Genomic DNA, 24,000 nt, shown 5'->3' with positions numbered 1-24,000 from the left:
GGTTCGCAGTTCAAACCTAACCTAACCCACTTTTCTAGTAGCATTTCTTATCTGGAAGGGTCGCAGTTCAAACCTAACCTAACCCACTTTTCTAGTAGAATTTCGTTTCTGTATGGGTCACAGTTCAAACCTAACCTAACCCACTTTTCTAGTAACATTTCGTTTCTGTAAGGTTCGCAGTTCAAACCTAACCTAACCCACTTTTCTAGTAGCATTTCTTTTCTGTAAGGGTCGCAGTTCAAACCTAACCTAACCCACTTTTCTAGTAGCAATTCGTTTCTGTAAGGGTCGCAGTGTTAACCTAGCCCACTTAACTGATAGCAGTACAAACCTAACCTAACATACTTTTCTAGTAGCATTTCAGTATGCCTACCTAAGTTATGCGGTGCGGGGTACGGGGGTTGAGCGGGAGGGGCTAGTAATTTTGGCATCATTTTACTTTATTTGGTAATATGTATAAATTTTTTGGTATCACAGTGGTTTATTTAGGTGAAAATATCGCATTTATTTGGTCTTCAAGATTTGGTGATCATTAATGATTTTTGGTAATCATTCAATATATTTGGTATTCGAATACAATTTGAAGTGCAGTCGTAATTAAAATGGTGGTACATTTGTAATTTCAGGCCTTATTTTTTTGGTGTTCAGTAATTTTTTTTGGTAAGCATGATTTTTTTATTAAGGGTACAAAAGTATTTTTTGGTGGTCATTATATTTGTAGCCATTTGAAAATATACTGTAAATATAATGTAGAGCTTCTGTACCCTTTTTAGGGTTTCGTATCCAAAGGGTAAAAACGGGAGCCTATTACTAAGACTCCGCTGTCCGTCTGTCCGTCCGTCCGTCCATATGGCTGTCTGTCACCAGGCTGTATCTCATAAACAGTGATAGACAGTTTAATATTTCACAGGTGACAATATAATTATATTTCTGTTGCCGCTATAAGAACAATTACTAAAAACAGAATAAAATAAATATTTTAGTGGGGCTCCCATACAATAAACGTGATTTTTTTGCCGTTTTCTACGTAACGGTACGGAACCCTTCGTGTGCGAGTCCGACTCGCACTTGGCCGGTTTTTCTCGTAGCCGTGTTGCTGAGGAGACAACCTGGCCGACAATGGGCCTAATGAACGTTGGCGTCGGCGTAACTAGCTGTATTCATGATATACGTGACTGATATAATATTATCAACCGCGTAACTTATTTAACGAAATACGAACATTTGTATCTAATGATGACATATAGTATGCGATACAATGTATTAATGTGTTATTTTTGTTATATTTTATCATGACATGATGAAGTATATAAAAGTGTAGTGTAAGGGACTTCATTTATCTTCGTAGCGCTGGCTACATGAGTCTACAAGCTTTGCAGCGGCGGTAGTGTAGCGCTTGAGCGATTACACCATGCGATAAAAATATTAATGTAGGTATATATTTCGCGCTAAGTCTCTTTAGAAAAGGATAACAAAGATGAGCTAATGTTTTGGTAAGTGTAAGACACGTTTTCATCAGATGGAATGTGTCCACGTTTGAAACCCTACACCTACGCTTAGTGTTCGAGATGTGTAAATGTATTTTTACCTCATTGAATTACTCAAACCGAACCTCAACGTGCTTATACAGGGTGGAAAGATAAGTCTGGCCCTAGAGGGAAACTACCTTAAATCCTTAAGGTCATTTTACTTAAAGGAGACATTCCTTTATTTTGAAAAAGAAACAAAACTGCATTCAAAGTATTTTTCTTTTTTTCTTCAATTCGGTTTGTCTAAAAAAATCTTAAGTACTAAATATTAGATTTTATGGATATTTTGTACAACAGACGAGTGTAAGACCTAATGTTCCTTGGAGAAATGTGATCATTAACATTAACTGTATCGACTAGTATTAGAATAAAATTGCGAGTTTTTATTTTTTGGAATTTTTAGTCGGTTCGAGTCCCGGGCGAGGCAAGCGAGTTTAAGAAAATCTTTGAATGCAGTTTTGTTTCTTTTTAAAAATAAAGGAATGTCTCCCTCCAGGGCCCGACTTATCTTTCCACCCTGAATATAAGTATGGTCAAATTGGTGCACACTGTTATACTCGTAGACGTGGTCGCTCGGTTTGAGCACACACTCGTAAAAGCGTGTTTTAAAACGAGCTAACTACACGCATTCAAACGCCAATATTCCGTTATGCCATCTCAAGTACAGTACCCGTGCCATGAGTCACTGACAGAGTCAACGTATACGTAATAAGCCAGTACGAGCGAGATGCATAGAAAGTAAGTTACGTTCACACTAGCGTTTATGCCAAACAACTGATGATAGCAATACAGGACACAGAAAAAAAATCCGTTCCAAAATTATATTACATTTCTAAGTTTTTTTTAAATTAAAATGTTATAGTCCGACCGCTTAAATGAGTCCTCGCCCGGGCGGTACGGGGCGACGGGGTAGGACGCTCATTTAAGCGGTCGGTCTATAGTAATGTAGTAATACGATAACCGAAAGCTTTTCTTTCAGTGTTATGCTTTACAATTATTTACTTGAAATGTGTTCTCAAAATTCCTGTTCAACTGTTCTTACTCCTCAATATGTTTCATGACGTCTATGTGATCAAAAGGACCTCCTAGTTAGTTTTAGTACTCATATGGCAATTTAACATTATCACACATTGTAGAGTAAGCCATAACATGAATAGAGCAATTTAAACTGAAAACCAAGTTCATGAAAGGGCTGAAAACGGCTGAAATCTAGTCGACAAAAGCGCTAACGAACTACCGGCCGCTCCAGTTTGGGACTTGGGATGTTGTACGTGAAAAGATAGCAGTTGCTTTTAAATTTTTAGTAAAAATGTTAAATATTGAAGAACACGGCAATTAACGCATTCACTGCCAGGGGGCATGGCCTAGAAACAAACTTGTATGGCGGTGAACGCACATGTGCGTTGGGGGCAGTGAATGTGTTAAAAGGTTGCTCTAATAAATCTGAAACCATTCATAATTATGCACTGTTGAAATAAGTTGCTAAGTTACCAATACCGATGGTTTTTTCTCATATTTGACAGTTACATAAGTATATTCTACGATGAACTACCGTTACCTAGTTTGCGTTTGTAACAGCGCCATCTTTGGTGAAATTAGGACAAAAAACTATTATATATCGGCTCGAACATGCACAGCATCACGAATAGGTACAAGACTTCTTTTTCTTTTTAAATTTCGCAACAGGTAATAACAAAGTGTGGCAAAAGATTACGATTATAATGACATTTCCTGACTTTGTTCTGTTCAAGTCGGTGCAGAGTTAGATTAGACGGACTCTAGGATATATTTTACCGCAATTAAATCAGAAAAAACATTACAACCGAAATACGGTTTCACAATTATCTATTCGTCTAAAATCAGTATAGGGTATTTACTGTATTTAAAATAAATTATTATACACCATGCATGAAATAAAGCACCAGAAGATTTATAGAAAAACATGCAGTTATTTTTAGACATAAGTACTATTTTTTCACCACACCAGCTCGGAAAGGCTTACTTTGCACTTCAAGAACTGATAGCAAAGTTGCATTTTTGTTCACATGTGAGGCAAAGTAATCAAATGCAAATTATGAGTTGTTTTCTTATGTTTGCTGGTAGAATTGACTTTTAACTGATGATTTTGGATAGTAACTATTTAATAACATTCATTTGGATTTGATTTGGTTTGATTATGTTTGATATTTTACATGTAATATTTGCTTTGGGTTGGTGTGGTGTAAAATTTTGTGTTTCACTCGGGGGCGAATTTTGTTTAACCCTCGTGCTTTGAAACCCTCGCAACGCTCAAGATTCCAAGAACGCTCGTGGTTCAATCTTGGAATCTTTCGTTTGCTCGCGTATCAATATTAGCACGAGCGGTTAAACAACAACTTTGCCTCCTTCTAAAACAAATAACTATTAAACTCGCATAAAACTAGAGTAGATAATTTGCACGCGGTCGAATGCTGATAGCGACCCTGCGGCACCCTATCTGAGGCGGAGCCGGCACTCGTTGGTGGTTTTAGACGGTAGTCCTTCATTGGTTAGTCTGTCATCCCCCCTGGTTCCCCCGGACCAGGTGGCATGCGTAAACGCATTTCCCCAACGTAAAAAAAAGAGTGGATAATTTGATTGTCACATGCTAGAGTGTTTCACATAAATTCCATAGTAGCAAAATCATTTTGACAGTTCGAAAAAAAAGGAACTGATTTGACTAGTATTTAAATACTCTATTGTTTAAGGAATTGATAGTGAATTGATACCAAAATACATACTAACCCCCTTATTCATAAACGTTTACTAAAGTTGACAAGCCGATAATAATCGTTTATCCCTTTCCATCATACCGATACGTCGGAAAGGGAGAAACGATTATTATCGGCTTGTCAATTACTAAACGTTTCTGAATAAGGGCGTAAAGGTATATTTCAGTAAAAGATGGCAAGGCATAAGATAAGGCTTAAGAGTTAAACCGAGCCACATAAGCGCTCATTAGGCGGCCACCCCCCACCCCGTCAAAGGGGCTCGCTTCCCGGACGCTGTGATGCATCTCCGGCACTTTTAACGTGCGTAAGCTTGCCGTTTACCATCTTCACGAGACGTAGCGTCTGGCAAACGTGTTTATACATGTTTAAATTTAAATATGTCAAGTATAGCTATATTTTGCTTCGATTTTATTAAAGTTTACATGTAAACCAAGCTGGTTTACATGTAAACTTGTATTAAATCAAATATTAATTATTTAAAAAAAATATTTAGTTTCATAAGTCATTCTCATTTGACAATATTTTTTGTTAGAATAAGAATTTTCTATTTTTTTCTAAGGGTACAAGTGTTATATTATGGAGAATATACTTACACTCTTTTACCCGAGCTGCGCGAGACTTGTTCCCCTGTTTAATAGAGCCACAGATTTATACATATTGTACTAAAAAGTTTACAGTAAAATATGGATATAAGGTTCTGAAATATACCTTTACCTTTTAGGTGAAATATCGTTTGTTAATTTTGCCACATACATATCAGATACGAAGCCTTTTACAGTAATGTTGCACATTATTCAGCTTAACATCGCAGGTGGTAACGCTCCAAGGGCTTAATCTCTCCGTGAAGGCTCTCATTAGGGCGCTATAATTGCATGTAAGCACTTAGTTGCGGTGGGATTACTAATATGTTGCATAAAATTTATTGTCATATTTTACTTTCGCATAGCAACCCTTGGCAGAATCATCATTTCGCAGAATTACTTTTTGCATAAGTTTCATGGCATACTGTTGTTTCGCACAATTTTGTAAAGCAGAATAATGCAATGTCATAATCTCAATTTAAAGAATAATACTATAATCGAATAATTGTTTTGACGAAAATTGCGTCGCATAATATGTACTTGGCATACTGTCTTTTCGCACAATTTCCTTAGGCAGAATAATTCATTGGCATACTGTTGACGAGAATAATATTTTGATGGATAGTTAGATATAAAAGCTATTCGATATAACGTTTACTGGATATAATGAATATTTGTTATAAGTATTTATGGTATAATGTATTCAAATGTATAATAATAAGTTGAGGTTATAATAAAAAAAGTCGGTTCTGGCGCTTCGCCGGCCGCTACCGCGGCACGCTCGCTTCGCTCGCTCGGCTCGCGCGCTGTAGGGTCGCAGTTCTACCTAACACTCCTCCTCGCTTCGCTCGTCGTCGTACCTAACTGAGACCTGCCTTAAGTTCGAATACGTAGGTTGTTATAATAGTAGTAAATATTACAAATTATACCAGTACTACATTATGCCAACTGAGCGTTATATCGAACTTAATTATATACGCTGTTAATGTTAGATTAGAAGTTGTTATATTACAAGTTCATTATACTTGACGATAGTTAGACTCTTTAAGAATATACCATGTATTGTTATAGCAAAAGTGCATTATGTCCCTCAATCGTTATATCGACTAAAAATATATCAAAAGTTGTTATATGGACCGTTACGCACCCTCTTTTGAGTAGGGGTCGCAGTTCTAACCTAACCTAACCTACAGTTCTGGCAACAATTTCTTTTGTGTAGGGGTCGCAATTGTAACCTAACCTAACCTATAGTTATGGCAGCAATTCCTTTTATGTAGGGGTCGCAGTTCTAACCTAACTTAACCTGTAGTTCTGGCAGCAATTCCTTTTGTGTAGGTTCAGTCAGCGACATGAGTATTATGCGGTAACAATTTCGGCAGAACTTTTATTCTGCTGCATAACATTCTGCGAAATTCAAGTCTATAATATGAGCAATATGCCATAAGAAATTCGGTGGAATGTAATTTATGCTACATACAATTCTGCGTATGTAAAATCGACGATAGTAGTATTCTGCTATTCAAAATTCTGCCAAATGAATGTTATGCGACATGACAGTTATGCTAATTATACAATTATGCAAAAGTATCATTCGGTTAAAAATGTTTCTGCGAAACCTGCTATGCGAAGTGTATTTCGGACAATCGATATTATGCAAGATAAAGGGAAGCCGTTGCGGTGATATGTATTTACATATAATTTGGAGCATTGCTGAAAAGTAGGCAATTTCTTTCTTTCCATCCAATTTCTTTTATATTCTTCGTCGGTCACAGCTCCTCAAACAATAACTGAAGAAATAGCGGTAAAGGTAATGAAGCCTCGGGAACTTATTTAAGTTATTAATAATTACTACCAAGCTTAGTTTGCCTATCATCATCACTCAGTTGTTTCCTGAGATATGAGCTTTAAAATAACTGAAGAGGTAAATTAATTTATATTACTTAGGCCCACTTGCACCATCCCACTAACCCGGGGTTAACCGGTTAAACCATTAAGCTAGTGTCAAATTGTACTGGTAACCATGGTGACATTCCAGGTTTAACCTGATAACCCCGGGTTAGTGAATGGTGCAAGTGGCCCTTAATGTTAACTGTATAAATCACAAACAGCAGACATAAAATGTAAGCTTATAAGCTTAAGTAAAGTTACCTATCAAGTTATCTTAGTAGTTGTTGCTTCAGTCTTGCTGCATCTACTTAAATATATAAAATATCAATATTATGCTTACATTTTGCCATGCAAATTTAATCCCTCTGAGAATAAACTTTGAGCTGATATTTCCTCAAAGGCAGGAAGGCTTTGCAGAAACATTTTCGTTAAGTGCAATGTTAATCGTCTCCGTGACACCAAACTCAAGTGTGCTTAGGTAAAGGACGTCTCATGTTACACCATGACGAGCTCGAGCAGCTTTTATGAAATAAAACATGGCTAATTAAGGTACCTGTAATATAGACACATACCTAGATTGCAACACACATACCAGAGATATATACTAGTAGTTCGCCCCGAACTGAGAACTCGCGGTTAACCAAAAATTATATACAGGGTGATTCAGGAGACGTGAGCAGGACTAACACTGCGCATTTCGTAAATTATAAGCAACTGTTTCCTATCAGTATTAGTGAGGTTAACGTTAATTTTCTAGTCGTGTTGAAAAAAAAAAGTTATTAATTTATTTACGACAAGGATGGTCACCCTAACATTAGTACTAAACTACCGATATTCTGTGTCAAATTGAATGTCATCAGTGTCATCACTGTCATCACGGTGTGGTTACTTTTCAAAATTCGTATCTCACTCAGGTTTGACATTTTATTTTCTTCGTAAAAGAGGTTTTATGTTTATTAATTAGGTCTTGTAGGGTGACCATGATTGTAGAGAATTAAATTTGCCCTCACCAAAAAGTTGAAAAATAGGAAAAAGTGTGGTTGTTTCACCTAAATACGACGGTGATCGATCAATTATCAGTTACTGAGTGTGCAGGATTAGTCCTGCTCACGTCTCATGAATCACCCTGTATAATATAGCGATTGATTTTGTTGCATATATTTAGGTACCTACTCGTATAGTGCGACATAAAATAATAGAAAATAAATGAGGGCGCCACTTTCTACGTAACATTTTTGACGTAAAATGCTTACACATGGCAACAATTTAGTATGGATATTTTTGAGTTCCATTTTATTTAATTTCTACTATTTTATGTCGCACTATAGGCGGCAATGGATCAAAGATCGCGTGGATTTATTGCAAGGTCTGTGGAGCCCTTAACTGATATATTTAAGCAAAGAGTAGTATTTATAATATAGTTGGTCAAGCGGATCTTGTCAGTAGAAAAAGGCGGGCAAATTTGAAAAATGTAGGCGCGAAGGGATATCGTCTCCCAGAATATTTGAATTTCGCGCCTTTTTCTACTAGAGAAAGAGAGCCCTCTCGTGGAACTTTTTTGCATCAATTTTGAAGCGCCATCTGTAATTATTTGAACATGGTAAATTTAAAAACGATATTATAAAAGTGTAAACCGAGCGCTTTCATTTGATACTAAACTCGACCATGTTTCTTGCAAATAAAATGTCCAGAATAGCAAGACCTCTCACAAACAGCTTTTTGGCCTTCTAAGCTCTTCTAGCTCAATTAACCCCTTGATCGGGCCTGCTCATAATTTAATGACTAAAATATAATGCCCGCGACTACACATTTACCCATTTTTATTTAAATTAGAACAAAGGTCATTGGGCGTTTTGTTCGGACATATGACCCACAGCGTACACAAAAGAAATAGGGCTAGGTATGTAGGTAAATGTATCTACTACTCAGTGGTATGAGTCGCATTCTTGCAAACCATGGGAGAATTGAGAAAAAAATAAAAATCATTTAATATCATTATAGCATTTTTGCAATGAATAAACTCAAAACTATTGGAATTAATTCAAAAATACTCTGAATAGCTGCTGTTATATTGTGTTGCTGTTGTTATATTGTTCAATATCAAGAGGAACAAAAATAAAATCCAGTTCTAAAAAAACAATATTTTAATTCTGCATGATCAAAATCAATTGTTAATTCGTCTAAAAAGGCAGCAGGCGCGAAATAAAGGGGGAGTCACCATACCGCTGGGGGCTGGGATACTCTTCGAGCTCCGCTCCGAGGCGGAGTACCGCAGGGGTCTCCCCTCCTTCACACCGATTGAAGATATCAAGGAACCCCTGGAGAAGCTGGACCACCCCAAACACGCCAAACGGATAGACGCAAGAGGAGGCCGCCCGGGCTGCACATGGGCATCTAATACGGGATGTCGGAGCTTCTCCACATGAGGAGTGTCAAGGTGGAGGCATGGCGCGGAAAGAAGGGGCCCGCGCAATGTCACCGCTGCCAGGGCTTCCGGCACTCATCACATGGATGTCACAGGCAGCTCGCCTGCGTTCGCTGCGCCGAACCACACTGGGCCAGCCAATGCAGGCGACTTCTAGACCAGAAGGCCACCTGCAGAAACTGCAGAGGTGACCACCCCGGCAACAGCTGCAATTGACAACATTTCATATGCCATTATGCTATAAAACGTTTCTCATGCTGCATGAACCACACTTTTGCACAATGCTGAAAGTAAAAACATTAATTATACTATCTCGTACCGTTGAATAACTATTTTCTGCCGGATGATACATAAAAAAAAATTACATATTTAGAAAAGTGAGATTAAATTCTCTATTTATAACTAGTTTGGTCTCTGTACGCGAAAATTCATAAAGCGGGTCAAAAACGCCCAATGACCTTTACTTAAGTTCTTGAGTATCAAACTATCTTCTGACAGTTCAGCTTAAAAACATCGAAATGCCGGGACGTGCCGCTAGCCAGCCGCGCGTTCAAAGTCGAATGTAAAGCGCCCTCCAGACTATGCGCGTGAATCGCGGGCGAAGCCGCGAACGCGAGTGTGGAGTCTAGTTCGCTGATATGCGAAATCGACTCCAGACTCGCGTTCGCGCCTTCGCGCCGCGATTCGCGCACGAGTGTGGAGCGGGCTTAAGAACTTCGCTTCGCTTCGCTCGCTCGTTCGATAACTCCGTATAAGATAAATAAAGTCTAAGAAAAAAACGTGCCTCGGAAATCAACAAAAAGTCATTCTCGAATAGATGGCGCACACACCTTTGGCCTATTCTCGGCTAGATGGCGTTGACGACACCGTTTGATATTTAACAATTTTAACACATATCAGTGAAAGAACATGGGTCAGTATGGAACAATAAAAATTAAAAATCATGTATCCGTAAACATATTTTGATTAATTTATACATTTTCAATTTTATTTTAAGTTTTATTCGTGTGTCGATAGATGGCAGTAAATGTACCGTGGCTACAAAATTTACTTTGGCAATAGCTCTCTATACTATCTATTCTCTTTGCACATACTTAATTAAAAGCGAACCATGCTGTGTTGTCATATCAATCAAAATAAGAGATTATTGTAAACATTATTGATGTGGCAAATGAATTTTCTTTCTAAAAGATATAAGTAAAGCTCAGAAGCTAGAATGAAACGTGTTTTAAAGGCGGTAAGCCAAAATTTCAAGATGACAGACTGATAGGGATGCGGCAAGAAACTGTAGGTACCCATAGAGACTTAAGTAATATAACTCGGAAGGTGTTTAGGTTACGAACTTGTCTGGATCTAGTGCACATTTTTTACTTTAGAAATCAGGTGCAACTATTTCCGTCATTCAGTTGCCATTGCCAACTAGCAGTAACAATATTTGAACTCTCAAAAATATGATTGTTACTTACGTACTAAATTACGACTAAGTATACAAGCACTCCCAAGCACGTTGTAATAAAGTCTGTCAGCGTCTTAATGTGCTGTGCAAACATTTCGGCTGTTCCCTCGGAATCCTCGGTTAGTTAAAGAAAGCCGCACGAAAGTACTTTACATGCGACGGCAGAAGAAAGGAGTTAGAATTTTCTTTACAGCGGGTAAGTTTGAAGCGTACAATGAACATTTTGCAAATTGCTTTGTATATTCGGAGCTTCATGTTTCTCGTCATTAGTTTGGACACTTTGTGCAGAGAAACCGCAGAGCGTAGAGCGTTTTAAATCCGGACATGTATCTCGCCCGGTCTCTGATTGATATCCATGACTATACAGCCAAGATATTTGAACCTCCCCTCGCCTTTATATATTATGTGGTATCTCCCACTTTGAAGTCTTTCCTACGAATTTTCTCGTGTTTTTGTATCTATTCATGTGAAGGTACTCAGTTTTGTTTTAATAATTCGTAGGCCATCCTTCACAGGTTTCTCCTCTAAATTCTGGACTATTCTGCGGACATCCCTTACAAAGCGTCAACGTCAAATTGGTCCATGAGTCCAACTCACGTGTTGACAGTCGTTTTGCCCGTGCTAGTTACGACCCTTATCATCCTCACCAGCTTGTTGGTTATTTTAAATATTCTGAGGATCTTGTATAGCGACTCGCGATCAATGCTATCGAGGCCTTTTTAAAATCGACAAAAAGGAGAAACTCAAACTCAAACATTTATTCAGCAAACACAGGGGCACTTTCACGTGTAAAATTTTTACAATCAATATAAATAACCATAAATTACATAATGCAATTACAAATATGGAATAACAGGAGGCGGATGTGAACTGTTAACTTAAAAGAAGCTTTATTTGAATACAACGTGATCATATCACAACATTTTCTTTATAGACACATTGTATTACTATCGATGGAACCTTTTCAATACTCCCTGTGGTAAAAGTGATCGTACTGTTTAAAATGTATACTATATACATTATACATGTACCTAACGTCTATTAGAAACTGAATCTTGCGAGCCGAGAAACCGCACGAGAACAAACACAGGCTAATGAAGTTCGAAACTTGCTAATTACATCACCGTGGAGTATACAGCGAAATGTATTTTACTGGTGACTTATAAATTTAACATTATGACTTCAGATTCTTAGGTACAGTCGCCATCAGAGACATCAGAGCGGCCAAGGTGTTCATAAATATTTAGGTATTCAGACAAAGCCTCTATTTTCAAACCGTTAGTCTGTTTTAATATTTTCGAGCACCTTGGCCGCTCCAAAGCATCTGATAGCGACTGTACACATAATATACAGGGCGTCCCACAGCTATGCCACATGGAGGGAAAGTACCCTGAATATTGTAGATGGAACATTTTACTGAAAGAAGACTTCATTTTAATTTAAAAAACAATTTAAACTGCATTCATAGATTTTTAAATAATTACATGGTTGAACCGGGAATCGAACCCGCTACACGGAAAAAAAAAACACCCTGTAGCTTTTTCATCCCGATCGAAAGGCTTCATCATAAGGATTATTTTTTGCTAAATAACATAGTGTCAGAAACTAAAGGAAGACCATGAATTTTAACATTTGATGTGAAATTTAGCGAAATAATCAAAAGAGAGCGGCTTTGTATTCAACAGAATGACACTCATTTTGAGCATTTGATAAATTAAATTGGTTAATTTGAATTAAAAATGTTAAAATTCATGGGTTTCTTTTTATTACCGACACTATGTTATTTAGCAAAAAATAATCCTTATGATGAAGCCTTTCGATCGGTATGAAAAAGCTACAGGGTGTTTTTTCTTTCCGTGTAGCGGGTTCGATTCCCGGTTCAACCATGTAATTATTTAAAAATCTATGAATGCAGTTTAAATTGTTTTTTAAATTAAAATGAAGTCTTCTTTCAGCAAAATATGCTATCTGTGATATTTAAGGTACTTTCCCTCCATGTGGCATCGCCGTGGGACGCCCTGTATAAGTATAATAATTTTTAAGAAAAAAAAACCGACTTCTATGGGGCCCGGTGAAAGATTATGGTAGATGGTGCACTATGTAGAAAAGGAGGTAAAACCAGTACCTACTTTCTAGTAGCATTTCGTTTCCGTAAGGGTCGTAGTTATCTAACCTAACCCACTTCTCTGATAGCAGTTCGGTTCTGTGAGGATCGCAGTTCGAACCTAATCAAACCCACTTTTCTAGTAGCATTTCGTTTCTGTAAGACTCGCAGTTCTAACCAAACCTAACCCACTTTTGTTCGGTTCTGTGAGGATCGCAGTTCAAACCTAACCTAACCCACTTAACGGCGCATGAGGTGCGGTGTACGGGAGTTTGAGCGGGAGGGGTATGGCATCATCATACCCACATTTTATGGTAGGTAATCATAGTGGTTTATTTAGTTTAGGTATCATAGTGGTTTTCCGGGTCAAGGTCCGGGTCTCTGAGTCAGAGTCCGGGTCCGAGTCCCGGTCCAAGTCCGGGTCCGGGTTCGAGTCCGGGTCCGAGTCCGGGTCCGAGTCCGGGTCCGAGTCCGAGTCCGAGTCCGAGTCCGGGTCCGAACCGGATCCGGGTATGAGTCCGGGTCCCAGTCCAAGTCAAAATCGAAATTCGAAATCACCAAACATGTACTATGCGTCGTTGAAGAGTTCTGTTCTGATCATCATCAGCAGTTCCACTTCATCAAATGCGACAGTTTTTAATGTAAATGCTTGATTTTATGATGAAAATACAAAAAATTCTATACGTATGCCTTTAAGATTTGAGGAGTTCCCTCGATTCCTTATGGATCCCATCATCAGAACTCGAGCTTGACAGAAATGTGGCTTAAAAACTAAACTTGCTTAACAAACATAACGAAGAGGACAAATCGCCAAACGTGAACTATGCGTCGTTGAAGAGTTCCGTTCTGATCATCATCAGCAGTTCCACTTCATCAAATGCGACAGTTTTTAATGAAAATGCTTGATTTTCTGATGAAAATACAAAAATCTCTATACGCATGCCTTTAAAATTTGAGGAGTTCCCTCGATTTCTCATGGATCCCATCATCAGAACTCAAACTTGATAAAATTGTGGCTTAAAAACTTAACTTGCTTAACAAACATAACGAAGAGGACAAATCGCCAAAGGTGAACTATGCGTCGTTGAAGAGTTCCGTTCTGATCATCATCAGCAGTTCCACTTCATCAAATGTCACGTTTTTGAATGTATATGCTTGATTTGTTGATAAAAACACAAAAATCACCATATGTATGCCTTTAAGATTTGAGGAGTTCCGTCGATTCCTCATGGATCCCATCATCAGAACTGGATTTTGACAAAAACGGGACCAATCTGTATGCATATACATACAATCAAAAAAATAATTTTCAAAATCGGTCCAGTAATGACGGAGATATGGAGTAACAAACATAAAAAATAAAAAAAAAAATAAAAAAAATAAAAAAAATAAAAAAATAAAAAAACATACAACCGAATTGATAACCTCCTCCTTTGGGATTTGGAAGTCGGTTAAAAATATATGCCTAAACTAAACTAAACCAGCATTGAAAGACAATTAACTTTTTTTATAATTAAATAAAAGTAATGTGGGACGAGACGTTCATTACCCGGTACCCACATGTTATCTAAAAGAAATCAGCTTTTAGCAATAAGACCGCCTGTTGTTTTAGCTATAAGATGGCTCAAGAGCAATACCGGTGAGGGTAGAGGTATCACTGGTTTTTTTAAACGTACAGCCAACTCGTTTTTACATCCATATTTACCCTCAAGACCCTTAGCTCTTGCGTCTCCACTCTGGACGCGATGGGATCGTCACATCCCTATTATGAATATCATTATGAGGTGTAAGACGAACACCAGATCAAGAAGAAATCGCCCCATTGCATTAGTTTTAAGAACTAGCTTTAAGAACTATTTTTAAGAATACGTGCTATGCCCTGTCAGGGTCCATGTGACACTTCAATAATCTGTAACAACATATGTACCATGGTTGGCAATAAACGATTATGATTATGATTATGAAGAACACTTTATGGAATCGTCATAGTGTTGTTTTGCCCCGAGCAAGGTAAACTGTGTTCTTCTTACTGGGGTAATGGGTGAGAATAGTCTCACCTTACATATAATTTCAGATTAAGCCCAGTCATTTGTACAGTTAACGGAACTATGTTTACATTTTTCGCCCTATGAAAGGAGTAAGGTGCAAAATTATAAACACAATCTTTAACGTCGATTGTACCTACATTGTTGTATTTAGTGCAAATAAGTTTAATAAAGAAACAATTATTCTCATATATTTAATTATCCAATAAACTGCTTACAAATCAGACTCAACCATTTCACAAACAATATTATCGCTGACATTGAGTTTCCTTCTTGACTACGCCAAGATCTCAATTCAAACACAAATCACTTCGAAAACACTCCCAAGGAGCCGGTATTCATTGATTGCAAATTACTCATTTATTTCATTCGTTCTTTACACGGTCATTCGTTCATTCGATTCAATCGATCCTTGATTGTCTGCAGATTTTATTTGCATTTAATTAAATCTAAATTGATTTGTTTATCGACGCTTATTTACTCAACTTGACTTTCAGTGGAATGGAAATTGAAATTTAGACGGCAATTTTATTATTATTGGGTATCCACCAGAGTGAAGAACTTACCTAATTAAAATTAAAGAAGACTAACCCTGCAGTACTGTTATTTATAATGTCGTAACGTAAAATTGGACTGTAGATAGTAACAAAAGTAGATTTATCTACACACATGTCATTAGTGCTCTATAATACGTTCAGAAACCGTAGGAAATGACAAGCTTTATTACAACCAATTTTACTATGAGAACCTTCGAGCAACACCGGCTTCCGACACGTCGGAAGGGAGGGGCCCAAGCGATATCTCACCGTACAAATCATTCTGCCATTTTTCGCGGGGGGAAGGTGCACACAGTCGCACTTCTCACACACTTACATACAAAATACAATCAAAGGCCCTACCGCGAACCACGTTCGACGTGTTGCCTCTCTATGGCACTTGTAAATTCATACGTAAGTGTGACAGGGAGGCAACACGTCGAACGTGGTTTGCGGTAGGCCCTCTGTAATGACGACACAAATACATAGAAAATGACACACGTCAAAGACAAATCTTGCAAACCTCGATCTCTTTTTGTGTACGGACGAGTGACTAGTGTCACAACACGTACACTAACACATTTTCTTTGAAGTATGTCATTGTATTCTGAGAGATGAGAAGTCGGATTTGTCGCTCGACCGATCCGCAATTTGTACTGAGCGAGTAAAATCGATAAATCCAACAATTACTTGAGACTAAAATATAATAATTGTATTTAAATGTAATTAAACGTATGATATGTAAAAAAAAATATTACATGTGAAATGTAACACTTTCTTTTTGTAAATTTGATGTCCCCGACCTCTTTTTATAACAAAAAACCGAGCAAACAGGCATTTTTGTGCAGCAGTGTTCACGCGCGCGTCTGGACTCAGTCTAGTGAAAAATCCAAGTGCAACTAGTTTTATTACCCGCGCTAGATTTTATTGACGCGCTAATCTTGTACCTCGGCAGAGGGGAAATAGTGCGAATGCCGCCTCCCTTCCGTGTTGCTCGAAGATGAGAACTTTCTTATCATGTGGTAGTATTAGGAAAATTTGTACTTTAATGTACATAACGTTATAGATTTTTGTAGGTTATGAGTTTAAATTTGGAACAGCAGTCAAAACTCAAGTAGGTCTCTATTCTAGTATACATAGATATTAAAACAGTTATCGATACGAAACGTCAATTTAGTATGTTTTTTAAATATAAACCGCACGACATTTGATCTCGAGTGACATGAGAATAGGGACTTCATTCTTTTGTCTAGAATTAAAAAAACTAAGGATGTGTGACATGCGTGAAAAAAGTTTTCATTCACCACCATTTGACGTACAGTTTATCTTTTAGTTAGTTTTAAGTATGTGTTTAGATAAAGTAGTGTATGTAACTGTACATAATTAGGCATTAAAACACTCGTGTGATCCTATTAAGAAACTCACTAACGTTCGTTTCTTAAACCCACACTCGTATTTTAATGCCTCTCATTATGTAGCAGTCACATAAACTACTATTACAGCTTAGGAAAACATTTTAGACATGTATTTTTTTCGCATTTTACTATATTATTTCGTAAATCAATTTATTTCATCGTGAAAAAAAAAATTGTGTTACTAATGATTTGAGCTCTTTCAAATGATATCCCACTCGACCTAGTAACTAGACTTTGAAATTTTGCCCTTTCTTTATATTGGCCAGTTCCCATAAATAATAAAAAAAATACACTTCCAATGTATTTGGGTTAGCGTTGTTCGTAACTATACCTTTCAAATAGTTATCTACTTATGTATGTAGTGCCTATATATTGGTATACGTGAATACCACATCCGTTACACAATTATCGCTTTACCATTACATCACTCACAATCTGACATTTGAATCGATATTCTATTAATTTGGTTTCAGTCGGTAGCATGGCCCAGTTAGGTATCGTTTTAGTATATTTGAAGCGTGCCCTAGCTGTCAGATGCAGGCACCAACCGCCAAATCATTGGATAGGCAAGAATTTTCAACAAAACTTGGTTAACAGATAACGTTTTTGAATTTTCTGCTTTATCTGCTTTTCAAAACGCTCAATATAAAACAATGGAATGGTAAATCATTAAATATTGGGAAACAAATGTATAGGTACGTTTTTCCTGTACTGAAAACGACCTTTTATCACATCCGAGCTTATGGATTGAGCCGAGAATTATCAGTTCAAAAACAAAAATTACAATTGTTTTGAATATTCAAAACTACACCATACAGTCAAGCATTGAAATTTTACTCGCAGCACTTGTCCGCGTGGCGTGGAATAATCGTCACGCTCGGCCACCTCCATTCATTCACCCGTTCATTCATTTGTTCCAAACTTAAACTACAGAGTTGCCCGTACAATTCTCAGTTCTTTTCATTTAAATGTAGTAATGAGGTCTGGATTTCGCTTTAACAATGAGGGCGGTAAAAATGGCAGTCTTTGTGGATTTTTGACCCCTTTGACGAATAAATTCCTTTGAAAGCAAAAACGTGGCTCGACATGTACTGTAATTCGCGGGTATTCGATGACAGATCATTCCACATTCAATACTTCAGATAGAGGTTAGCACACAATACAACTGGATATTGATATTTCTAGAATATGTCCTGTTTTGTCGTTTATTTGTGATAACGGCTACCAAAGATTTGTCAATGCCAATCGCATATAATTTTTACTCAAAATAAATCACCGATAAATGTATTGTGCGAAATTCATAATTCATAATAAAAGGTAGGAAGTTACTTACTTGCACTGATTGTAATAACAGCAAAGATAATCATCCAAACGTTTTTCATTTTGCGGGTAAATCTGAAACAAACGAAACATATTCGATTATAAAATTTAGTTTTTATTTTTTAACCAAAGTTTAATAAATTTATTTTATATTATCCTTGCACATTGGTGTTCATTTTCATTACTTCATCAAATTGAATAGTATTCTACAGTGGAATCAGTTTCTAAGAAATTGTTAGCACCGATCCGCTTTAGTACTTGTTTAAAAAAACTTTTGAAGTAGGTATCCTGCAATTACTATTCGGCAAGGACTATTTCTAACTCAGACATCATCAGTGTATGGTAGTAACGTAATTGATGCATTGTTGCGGTAACGGTTCAGTGCGGTATATACCTAAATAAAACGCAGAATAATTAGACATAATAATTTATAGAGTCACAACATGGGTAAAAGAATGCCATGGAAGATGGGCAGAAGAACTAAAAGCCACCTATGTATTGTAATGTACTTGATTATGCAAATAAATTAAATATGAAAAGTTGGCCAGCGACAACTGGGTAACAAAAGCCCAAGACAGGGAAATGTAGAGTAAAATGGAGGAGGCCTTTGGTTAATGGGCGCCATAGATAAGTAAAACGCTACCTTAAAGCCATCTGGTGCCCATCTTTGCATGATACAACGATGCATCATCCTTGTAGCCAGTTGAATATTTCACTATAATTGTCCGCTGCATCAGCACTCAATTGATCAAATCGAATGTGTGCAGTGCAGGACGCAGGCATAACGTAGAAACTATAATATGTCTAAGGAATACTTCATTAAATGTTAACATTAACGTTCATATTATTTGTGTAATAGTTGCAAAAATTTATGATGAAAACAAGACGCTCACAGCAGCTGTCACTTCGTAGCGGGTACCAAAAAGAGACCAAAAAGGTAAAAACAGGCATTATTTTTTTGCGTCCGTAGCTCACAAGCTAACAAGAACGACTTTGATCTATCTTGAGTGAACGACTGAACGTATCTATGTTTATACGTATCTTTTTGACACTTTTCGCTGCCGAAATAGATAATGAATATAAGATGCCTCAACTATGATGTTATCGTACTTAGCGAAACTATTATGAATTCCTAGTTGATGTCCGAACCCTAAAAAACCAGAAGCTAACAAAATTTCAACAATACAACAACAGTTATTTTTGCGCAAAAACTTTCCATGCGACTGTACACTGGCTGTAAAGTTTTCGTTTTTAATCAAGCGCACGAAAACGCATTGTGTTTGAACAACGGCGCCCTAAATACGTCATCGGCATTGCAACGGCCTTAATCAATCCGAGGGCTTTCGTTTTTAGGACAGTAGGTACTCGTATACCTACTTTATTTATAAGCAAACATTTATACTGGAGAAAGTCACTCAATGGGCAATGAAATGATTGGAGTTTTACTGCGAAATTAAATAAAAAAGCGGTTCGCAGAAGAACTAAGACCATATTATTATATTAATACTACTTTAAGACTATCGACATAAGGTTACAGAGTTGCTAATCTAAAGAGCTAGTGGGAGGGACATATTATTGGTACCTACCTAGATTCGATGACCGCTACGGCAGAAATATTTATTCTGGAATGACAAGCGCGAAACTTATGGTCTTGTACAGATACAGATCTTTTTGTCTTTTGGTTTATTCGAAGATAGATTATAAGATAGAGTTAGACCTAGATTTTGATAGCAATAGCACACGTAGTGCAAGTGTTATTTATACGTCATAGGTTAATTGAAGTTTGACGTTTTGATGAAGTTAAATGTTTTACTGAACTGAAACTTAAGACAAAGTTAAGTACCTACCTATAAGTGCAATATAATGCAAAAAATAATATAAAATGAACGGTAACATATAGCTAAATGAAAGAAAAAAAACAGACAAACGAAAGGTTACAGTAAAAAAATATGATGAAAATGTAAAGGGGACCCTAAATAGCATTTTGTGACATCACCAGCTATTTAGACCTTTCTAGCAAAATATACACCAACCTCGATTTCCATAATCATTTATACGTTTATGAATAACAAAATAACGCTAAAAGGTTGCGTTGCTCCCAAAATCAGCGATACAACAATCCTATAAACTCAAGTGGTTGTGAAAGGCCAATAAAAAGGGATACGATCTCGTTCATGAATATATTACAGACAGTTCGCATATAACTATACGAGTCGAGTCGGCAACGCATACATTATGTACCTACAAATAAGGTTTTGTGTCCAAATATTCAAGCAAAGTTCAAATTATGCACTTTAAATATAATTATCTTATGAATTCTTAAGAAATATAAAACAAATGCAGTTTACTTAATACATTTATCATTATTTTGTCTACCAACCGCACGAAATTATTATACCTACCTAGTAACACTGCCGTGGACTAGACCTGGATGACAAACAATAGATGGCGCTGTTTTTGTTTCACAGTATTCTTTTTAGCCATAGTGTGTGTCGGTCCGCCAACTCGAGTGGCTCCTGTTGCGTCCAGGGGGCCGATTTTTGAGTTTCGATCACTCGATTTCGTCACTCGAAAATCGGTGGAAAACACGAACTGCAAATTTTTGAAATACGAGCGATCGAAATTTGGAATCTAGTAGTATTGACCACTCGATTTCAATTCTATTAGTAGAATTTAAACGCCTAGTAGTGGAGATATCATTTAACGAAATACACGAAATCGAGTGGTCGAATTTCAAAAATCGGCCCCCTGGTGCGTAAGTATTTAATAAAAGCACCAGCAATAAAAGTGTTTTTCTAACAAGAATCTTAATTAGCAATTAAACACAATATATTGTATTAGTAAGTAATTACTTATGATATAAATATAATTAATTTAATAGGTATATCAGGGTCACGGCATCATTATACTATACTATAAGATAAGTATATTCTAAGAAAATTTCATGCCCCTCCCCTACTAATTATAACATTTTTTTACAATAGTTACTTAACTAAAATAATTTAACGGATCATTTTAATAAGTTAATTAAAGATAAATTACAGTTTGGAATAGATATTATTTATTCGGCCTTCGCTAATATGAGTAAATAATGAAAATTACTAACTTAGTAATTATTCAATAATTGCGTTAAGTATCGCCCAAGAGCAAAACCGTTTAATCGGAATTGTCAATTAGTTAGCTTAGGTATCGTAAGCTACGTGACGGGGAATATATTAGCAACCTCTTGCCTTTCGACCGACGCAATGAAAACTGGACCATACTGCATTCAAATAAAAAGTATTTCAGTTTTTAACCACGCGCATGATACGAGGTTTTGAAAATAATCATATGTATTGTAAATTAAGATTATTAGGGTAATCAGGATTACGCCCCGGGCAGGACGTGTATTCTGATTGTGATAACGGATTATAAATTTGATCTGGTTTTGTTATGGGTATGTACAAAATAACATTTTTCTAACCAGAAACTTGACTAATGATACTGAAAGATCAATGAATCCAGATCAAATTCATAAACTTTTATTACAATCGGAATATACGCCTCTATAATACGGTAATTTTATACATTTTGCGTTTGACATCGATTTTTGACAAAGTTGCTAATGTCGCTCGAGGTCACATACTTGGATTATTCATTGGGCCAACATCATGAATAAGTCTGCAAAAAATCAGAACTACCGGATTTGACGCAAAAGAGCCAGGTTACAAAATTCGACAAAGTTACTAGATTACTAGTTCGTTAACAGGTTTCGTTAGATAATCGTACGATATGATGCAATTTTAACTCTTGTTTGATGCTACATAATAGAGTTATCATACAATTTTGGGTATTGGTAATTGAGTCACGACTGTGTGTCCTACAGTGCAAGTGTTATTTTAAACGGCAAACTTCTGAAAAAATGAAATTATGACGTATAAATAATAACTAAAACTCGAATTGGCCTGATAGTTTACATCGACCTAATTTCGCAGTAGCCTGAACATCGCAATTCCTTTGTATCCTGTGTAGTGTGTATTGCCTACTATTTTCATCCATAAATCATACTGCACATATATTTAGCGAGCGACCAGTAATTTCCCTTGGGTGTTTCCATGAAATTGTGTGATCACATCGTCATCCTCTTTGGTTTAAACCTAATTTGGTATTGTTCGGTGAATCAAGCTTTATATGTGACAGTTTTAGCCCAAACTGGCCCAAAGGTCCCTCTTTGTCGATATTTTTTTTTATACCACATCGATGGCAAACTAGCATACGGCCCGCCTGATGGTAAGCAGTCACCGTAGCCTATGGACGCCTGCAAATCCAGAGGTGTTACATGCGCGTTGCCGGCCTTTTAAAAACCTGTACACTCCTTTTTTGAAGAACCCCATACTGTAGAGTGTAGACCCTCGGGAAAACCTTATATGACCTTAAAAAAAGAAAAACTACATCACGTAAGGCTACTATATTGGTTCAAAAATAGAGTCTCTATATGTAACAGGTTTTTTTTTAATCTTTATCGACAACGAAGAAAAGTCGTTTTCTCCATTTTCGCTAAAGATCTAAAACAACCTGGTTAAAGATTGGGAGGGAAAAAACACACTTGTACGTGCTTGTACCTACCTTAAAGTTATGGAGTCGTTGGAGGAGTTATATCAAACTAATAAAGGGGCCCACTGATTACCAGTTCGCCGGATGATATCAGCCTGTCAGTTGGACGCAAAATTTGTCAGCTCGCAAAATCAAGGTGGCCTAAACATAAAAGTGGAACGAAATATTTTATGGTAATTAGGCCGTTTTTTCTGTAATTATTATGTTAAGTTACTGATTTCATTCAAATTATATTTAAATGTATTCCTAAGCCAAAAAAGTAAAAATTTATAGGTATATAAATTATTTTAAAGATTCAATGGGCGCTTTTATATAGAATAAAAATACTTATTCCTGTTGTTATATGTAAAATGGGAAAATACTTAGTAGCAGTAACGAAAAGCTATCAGGAAACCAAACTCGTGGGACCGTTGAAACCGTATTGCAACATGCAAGCGTACGTTTCAGTGATATAAACGTTACTAAAAGTTATGCATTGGGCTGTCCTTCCCAGGATCCTACTCAGGAACTAAAAATATGATACCATTGTTAACAGCGGACAACTTCAGCAGGCGAGGCTCACTCCGCGATTTTGTCGCTTTGCTACAGGTAGCTAAAAGTACATCCGTTCGGCCGCAATTTTGGGGTTTGCCATAAGCCGCGCGTGGCGCTGTCGCCACCTAGCGGCCATATCTGTGCTGATCGTAACAGACGCGTTTTGTTAGAGAGTGAGTCTTCTGTACGTAGTACGATTATTTATTCTGTGGTAATAGTTAGATTAATAGTTATTTGTTTTACGAGTCAATTCTACCAACCAACTTTTCCATAAATTTACTTTTCCACTCTTGTGGTTAAAATGCAACATTCTCTTCAGGCTTTTAAGTATAGAGAGATATAAAGAGAGCCTTCACCAGCTGGTACACATGATAAATAATATAACAATTTGACTGTATTTGTGTGTTTGTGTGTATATCGTGCTTGTAAAAATGGAGGATTAGTTAACAAGGGAAAAAGCATTTGAACTTTAACATTCACAATATTATTTATTCAAGTACTTTTGAATAGTCATATACAAATATAATCACTTAAAGCTAATTATCAGAGCAATTTATTGATGTGATTATTATTATTGTTTAAAAATATTACATTTTCATAGAGATGTCAAATTTAAAAATAAGAATTTCATTAAAGTTAGTCAAACATTAAATAATGATAGTCTAGAATGTGTCTAAAATAAAATCTTAATGTCAATAAAAGACACAAATAAAGAAACTCACATACATACAAACATGAACGCTGAAAACAATACACTCTTTTTGTTTGGGCAGTCGTGTAAAAAGTAATATGTAGGTGCATTGAAATATCAATTTCCTCATTATT

At 36.7% G+C, this 24,000-nt stretch overlaps 1 long non-coding RNA gene across 1 annotated transcript in view; it reads right to left on the bottom strand.

Moving 5' to 3' along the window:
• Window positions 1–18,126, bottom strand: part of LOC134679636 (uncharacterized) — a 58,185-nt gene extending 40,059 nt beyond the window's left edge. The window contains exon 1 of the long non-coding RNA XR_010100366.1: window positions 18,062–18,126. This is a non-coding gene — a long non-coding RNA (uncharacterized LOC134679636). The remainder of the gene's footprint in view (window positions 1–18,061) is intronic.
• Between the last annotated feature and the right edge of the window lie 5,874 nt (window positions 18,127–24,000).

Source organism: Cydia fagiglandana, chromosome 2, assembly GCF_963556715.1.
Source record: "Cydia fagiglandana chromosome 2, ilCydFagi1.1, whole genome shotgun sequence".
In the NCBI taxonomy this organism is placed as follows: domain Eukaryota; kingdom Metazoa; phylum Arthropoda; class Insecta; order Lepidoptera; family Tortricidae; genus Cydia; species Cydia fagiglandana.
This window is presented reverse-complemented; position numbering and strand designations above follow the sequence as displayed.